General features: G+C 39.2%; 1 protein-coding gene across 1 annotated transcript in view; it reads right to left on the minus strand.

Moving 5' to 3' along the window:
* Positions 1–9,244, minus strand: part of ARL15 (ADP ribosylation factor like GTPase 15) — a 220,267-nt gene that overhangs the window by 23,540 nt on the left and 187,483 nt on the right. The gene's annotated exons all lie outside the window — the stretch shown is intronic.

The raw sequence follows: 9,244 nt of genomic DNA on the forward strand, positions 1-9,244 counted from the left end.
AGCTGATTTTTTGATTTATTGTAGAGATGAGGTCTCGCTGCCCAGGCAGGTCTTGAACCCCGGGGGCTCAGGCAATCCACTCGCCTCAGCCTCCCAAAGGCATGGAATTACAGGCTGAGCCACCGAGCCCGGCGACAGTCACATTCTTATATACCAACAACAAACAGACAAGGAAACAAATAAAAAGCACAATCCCATTGATAATAGCCACAAAAAAATTGAAATACCGTGGCATCTTCCTAATCAGCGAAGTGAAAGATCTTTACGATGAAAACTACAAACACTGCTCAAAGAAATCCAAGAAGACACAAATGGAAAAATATTCCATGCTAACGGATAGAAAGAATCAACATTGTTAAGATATCCATCCTGCCAAAGGCAATCTACAGTTTCAACACAATACCCATTAAATTATCAACACCATTCTTCTCAGACCTAGAAATGACAATACAGAAATTCATATGGAAACATAAATGACCACAAATAGCCAAAACAATCCTTAGCAAAAGAAACAAAGTGGGAGGTATCACACTTCCAGACTTTAAAATTTACTATAAGGCTACAATAATCAAAACAACATGGTATTGGTACAAGAACAGGCATATGGACCAATGAAACAGGATAGAGACTCTGGAAGCAAAACCTCAATTTCTCAACCATCTCACCTTCGACAAGGCTTCCACTAACAACCACTGGGAAGACAAGAACCTATTCAGCAAATGGTGCTGGGAAAACTGGCTGACCACCTGCAGCAGATTGAAAAACAGGACCCCTACCTATCACCATATACAAAACTCAACTCTAAATGGATCAAAGACCTAAGCATAAAACCTCAAACTATAAGAATCTTAGAAAATGCAGGAGACACCCTTATGGAAATCAGAGTAGGCAAACAATTCCTGATCAAAATTCCAAAAGCCCATGCCATAAGAGGTAAGATAGACAAGTGGGACCTCATTAAATTGAAAAACTTCTGTAAAGCAGAATAAACCATGAAGAGAGGGGGAAGACAGCTCACAGAATGGGAAAAAACATTTGCCAACTCTATATCTGACAAAGACCTAACATCCAGGATCTACAAGGAACTCAAACATGCCAAAAGGAAAAAAACAGCCTATTAAAAAGTAGGCAAAAGACATGAATAGACACTTCTCAAAAGAAGATATATGGGCAGCCAACAGACACATGAAAAAGTGCCCTGCCTCACTAATCATCAGAGAAATGCAAATCAAAACCACTTTGAGATACCACCTAACCCTAGTAAGAATGGCCATCATTAATAAAACAAACAACAACGGATGCTGTGGAGGATGTGGAGGATATGAGGATGTGGAGAAAAGGGAATGCTTCTATACCGCTGGTAGGAATGCAAATTAGTTCAACCTCTATGGAAAACAGTGTGGCAATTTCTAAAAGAACTAGAAATCGACCTTCCATATGACCCAGCAGTCCCCCAAATGGGAATATACCTGGAGGAACGCAAATCATTCTACAAAAAAGATACCTGCAAACGGATGTTTATTGCAGCACTATTTACAATTGCAAAAACATAGAATCAACCATGCTGCCCATCCAAACAGGACTGGATTTTTAAAAATGTGGTACAGATGCATGATGGAATATATTATACAGCCATAAAGGGACAAACATATGGACTTAGGAGCAACTTGGATGGATTTAGAGTCAATAATACTCAGTGATCTATCACAGAAACAAAGAACAGAGTACCATATGTTCTCACTCATAAGCAGGCCCTGAACATTTATCATAATACTAGAAGAAAGAGGTTGGCAGTAGCAGGACACTGCCGGGTGGGTGTGGGGACACAACATCAATAAGGGCACCTGAGCTCAAACCAGGCAAAGTGGGGACCAAAGGGAGGCCCAATCTTTACCTGTATGATGTCCACTTGCATACCTAATCCTGAATTGTACCCCACATCTTTAAAACAAAATATAAAAACAAAATAAAATAAAAATCAACCAATCAATCAAAAAACTAGGCAGGTGTGAGGGCATGCACCTGTAGTCCCAGCTACCCAGCTACTTGAGAGGCTGAGACAGGATTGCCTGAGCCCAGGAAGTTGTGGCTATGTGACCATACCACCGCACTCCAGCCCAAAAGACAGAGTGAGACCTCGACTCAAAACAAACAAAACCAATAAAACTCATGTTAAAATTAACTGCCATTATGACAGTATTAAGAAGTGGAGCCTTTATGAGGTGATTAGGTCATGAAGGTTCATAAATAAAATAATGGTAACACAGGAGTGGGTTAGTTCTTGTGGGAGTTTCGCCCCCTTTGTCTGTTTATCTCTCTCTTTCTCTCTCATTCTCTTGCTGTCTTACTCTCTGTCTCACTCTGTCATCACCATGTGATGCTTTCTACATGTTACAACACAGCAAGGAGGACCTAACCAGATAAGGCCCCTTCATTTTGAACCTTCCAGCCCCCAGCACTGTGAGCCAAATGAGCTTCTAATATTTACAAATCACCCAGTCTGCTATTCTGTTATAGCAGCAGAAAGTGTTCTAAGATACTTGTCTAGAAAATTAGTGCAAACTATATCATTAATACACTAATAACTGTCCAGAAAACTAGCTCAAATTATATCACCACCCTGCTAAAAATATTAAATGCCTATAACTTGAAGCTCTCAAACTACTTGATGTAGCATTTACAGTTCGAGATAATCTGGCTCCACTTTGCCATTCCTACCACATTTCTCTATTGATCTGCTTTGTATACTCCACAAATGAGCAAGAAAACTTTCTTGCTCTCCTGGACCAGACCCTGGTTTTTCACCCTCATGCATTTGTCATCTCCTCTGCCAGGAGCCCCTACCATGTCAGTTCATGCCTTAGCTCTTGCACATTCAAACCATTACATGCCCTTCAAGAACCAGATCAAGTGTCACCTACTCTCCCAAGCCTTACTTGACCTTCCACCTGGAAATAATTTCTCAGAAACTTTTAGTCTATTTATCTTGGTTCTCCTAACACTTTCAACTTTGTAGCACAGTCATCTAAATACATATTTTATCTTCCGCATTAGACTGGAAGAGCCATATGGGAGTTCTGTGCATTTATGTGTCTGGTTCATCTCCACACTCTGAACGTACCTAATGCAAAATTGTACAAGTAATGGAAACTCAATAAATATTTTTCAATGAATTACTTAATGTTTTACAAAATATTTATTCAGATTTCTCAAATGTAGGATGTGGAACTTACCTAACAATCATTCCTTGAGATACAAAATAACCAATCATTTTAGTTGATGGTGATGGTTTGTGTACAGTGATTAGCATGGAATTTTTATGTTTCTGACAGATACCCAGTTCTGCAAGGAATCTCTTATTCAACATCTGATATTAAACATTTCTTAAATGTTTAATTTCAAATACACAATAAAACTTCACTCTACTCATTGCTTGACCTTTCTCAGAGTCTTGTTTTAGTATTTGGAAACGTACAGCCACAATACATCATGTACTAAGCACTATACTAAAAACACAAAATATGATGTACTATACTGTGCTCTTTGGGATCCTTTTTGAGTCCATCCTATTTGTGATCCTTTATACTGTCTTAATGCCTAACAGAATCAGAAGCCAAGAGACACTGAAAGCACGGGGAGAAAATAAAGTTGTGGGAATAGTTCTGGGGAAATGTTCCCTTCTGTACCTCCACAAAAGCAAAAGGCTAACTCCCTAGTAGACCCACAAACCCCAAGGTGATCACAACTTGCATAGCTCTAAATGTTTACTAAGGAGCAAATTCCTGAGCTATTGGCATGAAACAAAAAGCAAAACACTTTTTGTGGTATTTTAGAAACTTTGGTGGCCAGACTAGAAAAGCTAATATGGAAACAACTTTGTTGAAATTGTCATTGACCAAAGCAACAAATTAGGAAGAATCAAAATGGGGACTTTCTGGCTGAACTGAAAGATATTTGGTGCATACCTAGGGTGAAATAAGATCTTTGAGACTGTGGACGTACTATTGCATTCTAGCACAGCTTGTCATTTTTCCCCCACCAGTATTTTTTTTAATTGGAAATTTTCACTCACTAAACCTGTGACAAAATGCACAAGATTCTAGATTAATACAAATTCAGTCTACAGAAAAAGTTTAAACTCTCTAATGTCTCCTCTTGTATAAAACATAGAGTCACATATTGTAAGCCTTGATGCAAAAAAAGAAAAAAGAATATTAAGTTTTTTCCTTAATTTAACTGCAAATTTCCTTCTGTGGGTAGTCAGACCTCAAAACCAGTTATTGTCATATAACCTACTCATGTAGTAAAATCTTAAGAGAATTCTGCTTGCTCTATAATATTTCATGCCACCTAAACTTACTCTTTAATCATTTAACTCTATGATATTTTTGGTGGAAATGCTTATCAGAGTTTCTAAAGAAAGAGTTCCATTTTTCTGCCTAAACTAATCTCTTTTTGTTTTAGTTGCTTTCTTTTTCTTTCTTTTTTTTTTTTTTTGAGTTGGAGTCTCACTCTGTCGCCCAGACTGGAGTGCAATGGACGCTCCCGGCCACCGCAGCCTCAACCTGCTGGGCTCCGGCGATACTTCCGCCTCAGCCTTCCAGGTAGCTGAATTACAGGCATGCGCTAGCACGCCCGGCTGATTTTTTGCTTTATTGTAGAGACGCATCTCTCGCTGCCCAGGTGGGTCTCGAACCCGCGGGCTCAGGCAATCCACTCACCTCAGCCAGCCAAAGGCACAGGATTACAGGCTGAGCCACCGAGCCCGGCTATTCTTCAAGATTTTATCTCTTCTTTAATTAGAAAAATGATGGTCTTGCTATCTCAAAAATCACATCATTTTGTTCAATACATACAAAAACAGTCTTAACACAAATCAATCTAAGTTTATGCATCCTTGTTCATAATCAATGCATAAGAATATTCTCTACAACAAAAGAAGGCAGCAAGCATCAAGAGAATGACCCTTATTCTGTATTTTCATAAAGCCAAAAACCACATTTCTTATTTCTTTATACTTGCCATAATGGAGTCATAGGTGCTCAATAAATGATTTTTTGGGTTTACATGAGAAAGATTCTGTCAGAAGTAGCATAAGGTCATCCCAAGGTAAATTACCATAGCCCTACAAAAACATTACATGGTGAGGGCTACACCTTAGTGTTTATGGCAGGTAGACTCTAATTGAGTTCTGATTATCTCCATCTTTTGATAACCCACTCTTTCCCTTGAGTGTAATCTCTTTCCCTTGAGTGGGAACAGGACTAGGGCCTTGCTTCTAACCAACAGGATGTGGCAAGGGGATGGGATGTCACTTCCTTGAATAGGTAACTTCTGTCTGCTGTCAGATTCTCTCTATTGTCTTCACAGTATGCAAGCTTTTATGAAGCAAATTGCTACAATGAAGAGGCATATATGGCAAGTAATTGAGCACATCCCTTGCTCAATTCCAACAGCTAGCTAGAAACTGAGGCCCTCAATCTAATATGCCAAAGGAATTGAGATCTGGCAAGAAAAATAAGAACCTAGAAAGAAATCTTCTTATGGATGAATAATAGTCCATGTATGGATATGCCACACCCTATTTATCCATTAATCTACCCATGAACATTCAGGTTATTCCCATCTTTTCATTATTGTGAATAGAGCCGCTATGAATATTGGTGTACAAGTTCTTCTTTGAACACCTGTTTGCAATTCTTTTGCATATATTATCTAAGAGTAGGATTGCTGGGTCATATGGTAATTCTGTGTTTCACTTATTGAGGAAATGTGTGACATTTGTTTTAAGTCTCTAAATGTGTGATACATTATTACACAGCCATAGATAATTAATGCAAAGTATAAAATACATTTGCAGTTAGGTAGGAGTTTCCAAATGTGAATAAATGAACTACAGGGAAAAAAATTAATCTGCCATTGGTCTTATTGGCAGCCCATTATTGCTCTAGTCAATAATATTTACTGCGTTCTCAAAATGTTTCTTCCAAAAAAGAAATATTTTTAAAAATTGGCATGAGGGGCCGGGCACGGTGACCGAAGCCTGTAATACCAGCACTTTGGGAGGCCAAGGTGAGGGAATTGCCTGAGCCCACAGGTTCAAAAACAGCCTGGGCAACTTGGCAAGACCTCATCTCTACAATAAATTTTTTTAAAAATTAGCTGGGCATGGTAGCATATACCTGTAGTTCTGGCTACTTGGAAGGCTGAGGCAGAAAGATCGCCTAAGTCCAGCAGGTCAATGCTGGAGTGGCTATGAGTGTACCACTAAACTCTAGCCTAGACGACAGTGAGACTCCAACTCAAAAGAAATTTTTTTTTAATTTCATATGAGGGTTTCTTGGATGTCATGAATCGTGTGTGCTCCAGAGATTAAAAAATGAAAAGAACAAGGTCTCTGTTCTCGGAGTGCACAAATCTCCAATTAAGAATTCTCTCTGCTGATATTCTCCAGAATTCTGTTCATCAGCTGATTTCTTCTCTCTTTATACATCTTCCTTGGGAATGTCTTTACTCACATTGTTTCAGCTACCTCTAATATCATAAAAAACACTCAGTTCAAACACTCTCATCTAATTTTCTCCTGAGTGCCACTACTATTATTTCTTATTATCAAATACTCCTTTCTAGACATTCCCTGGATATTTTATTTTTATTTACTTTTTATTTTTTAATATTTTTTTCAGTTGGAGTCTCACTCTGTCACCCAAACTGGAGTTCAGTGGCCGCTCCCGGCCACTGCAGCCTCGACCTGCTGGGCTCTGGCAATCCTTCCGCCTCAGCCTTCCAAGTAGCTGGAACTACAGGCGTGTGCTACCATGCCCGGCTAATTTTTGATTTATTGTGGAGATGAGGTCTCGCCAAGTTGCCCAGGCAGGTCTTGAACCCGCAGGCTCAGACAATCCACCCACCTCAGCCTCCGAAAGGCACAGGATTACAGGCTGAGCCACCAAGTCCGGCTCCCTGGATATTTTAAACCCAACCTGTTCCCCAATAAACTCATTCTTGCTATGCACTCTTTTCCTTAGCAGCCAAGATTAAAACTATCTTGAGTCATTTTAACTCTTTATTTCCTCTTCCTAATGGTTAATCATCAACCACCCAACTTATCCCTTCCTCTCCAGCCCTATGTTACTGTCAAGCTCTTGGACACTTTTAAAACTTCCCTGATTTGATTTGAATGTGTTTGCCAAAAAGCATGTGTTAGAAACTTAACCTTCAATGCAGTAATATTAGGCGGTAAGGCCTAATGGAAGCTGTTTAGGTCATGAGGGCTCCACTATTACAGATGGACTAATGCTGATTACAAAAAGGCTTGAGGTTGTGAGTCTGATTTCTTGCTCTTCTGCCTTCTACCTATGGAATGACACATTATGAAGGCCCTTGCCACACTTATGTTTTGAGACTGATTCTTCCAGATATTTTAGGTAGCTACTAAAGGAATCAGCATGTAATCTTCACTGAATTCATGTGTCCTGAATTTAGAATAACCATATGAGTTATATCATTATTAACTTAATCAACTAACACGTATTTACTGAGTGGAGTGGCTTCTATGTATCAGATATAACATCAAGCATAAGGAATACAGTGGCAAACCAAATAGACATGAACCTTGTCTGACTCATGAGCTCACAGTCTAGCAGGTCACTGAGTTGATAACATGTTTATGATATTGTGTCATGTAGGCTTCAATCTATCTTTACTATTTTGATTCTCAAAGTAGTAATAAAAACTGGAAAGTTAAATTTCATTTTGATGAGTTGTAAATAAAGTAAATTTTATTACCATCATTATTACTGCATAAAATAAACAATCCCTTCCTTGTAGCTCTCAATATATATGACTGTCCAATAAATCTAGACATTGATAGGATACCTCAACTATTCGGAACATAGCTTAAAACTGGGAACCAAGGGTCAGCCAACAGAAATGTTCCCAAATTAATATCCTAAAATTCACATGCTTAACACTCTAAAAAAATCCCTCAGGCCTGCATAGAAATCTTGCCTAGAAAAAAAATGTGATCATACTTAGTTTCTTGGCTCCCAACTCGAAGCATATTAGAAGTAGTAAATCATTATGTGGGTGATGGAAAAGAGTGAGAATCTACCAGAGATGGGCACGTGAATAGCTACAGCAGAAATGAAGTAGAACAGAAACAAAATTAAAAAAATTAAGAAATGAAAAGAGAGATCAATAACTATTTTAAAAAGGCAAAAAACAGCAATTAAAAGTATAGCAGTTCAGATTTAATACAGTATGGAATAGCTACTACTCTCCTTTCCAACAGTATTGTAGAGTTTCTGATGCTCATCAAATAAATGAATTATATTCCTGGAATTTTCATTTATTATTATTATTATTATTTTTTGAGTTGGAGTCTCACTCTGTCGCCCAGACTGGAGTGCAGTGGCCGCTCCTGGCCACCGCAGCCTCAACCTGCTGGGTTCCGGCGATCCTTCCGCCTCAGCCTTCCGAGTAGCTGGAATTACAGGTGCGCGCAACCACGCCTGGCTAATTTTTTGATTTTATTGTAGAGATGAGGTCTCGCCTGCCCAGGCAGGTCTCGAACCCACAGGCTCAGGCAATTCACTCACCTCAGCCTCCCAAAGGCGCGTGATTACAGGCTGAGCCACCAAGCCCTGCTTCATTTATTATTATTTGAACATATAAATGCAATCAGAAAAGCCTGATGAATGCCATTACCATCAAACCTGGCCAATCCAGCCTCATCTCACTTCCTTCTTTATATTATTTTAAAGCAAATCTCAGATATTACCTAATTTCATCTGTAAGTATTTTTGTATATATCTCTAAAAGATAAGAATCTTTTTTAAAAAACATAACCAGGCAAGGCTCGGTGGCTCAGCCTATAATCCCAGCACTTTGGGAGGCCGAGTCGAGTGGATTGCCTGAATCATCAGGTTCAAGACCAGCCTGCGCAATTTGGCAAGACTTTATCTCTACAATAAAAAATAAAAAAATAAAAAAATTAGCTAGGGGTGTAGTTCCGGCTACTTAGAAGGTTGAAGCAGAAGGATTGCTGGAGACCAGCAGATCAACGCTGGGTAGCCATGAGTGTGCCATGGCACTCCAACTTGGGCAACAGAGTGAGACTCCAACTCAAAAAAATAAATAAAAATTAAAAATTAAAAACATAACCAGCCGGGTTCGGTGGCTTAGCCTGTAATCCCGCGCTTCGGGAAGCTGAGGTGAGTGGATTGCCTGAGCCCATGGGTTC

The sequence above is a fragment of the Carlito syrichta genome, unplaced genomic scaffold (assembly GCF_000164805.1).
Source record: "Carlito syrichta isolate Samal-C Ts95f unplaced genomic scaffold, Tarsius_syrichta-2.0.1 Scaffold303023, whole genome shotgun sequence".
NCBI lineage: Eukaryota > Metazoa > Chordata > Mammalia > Primates > Tarsiidae > Carlito > Carlito syrichta.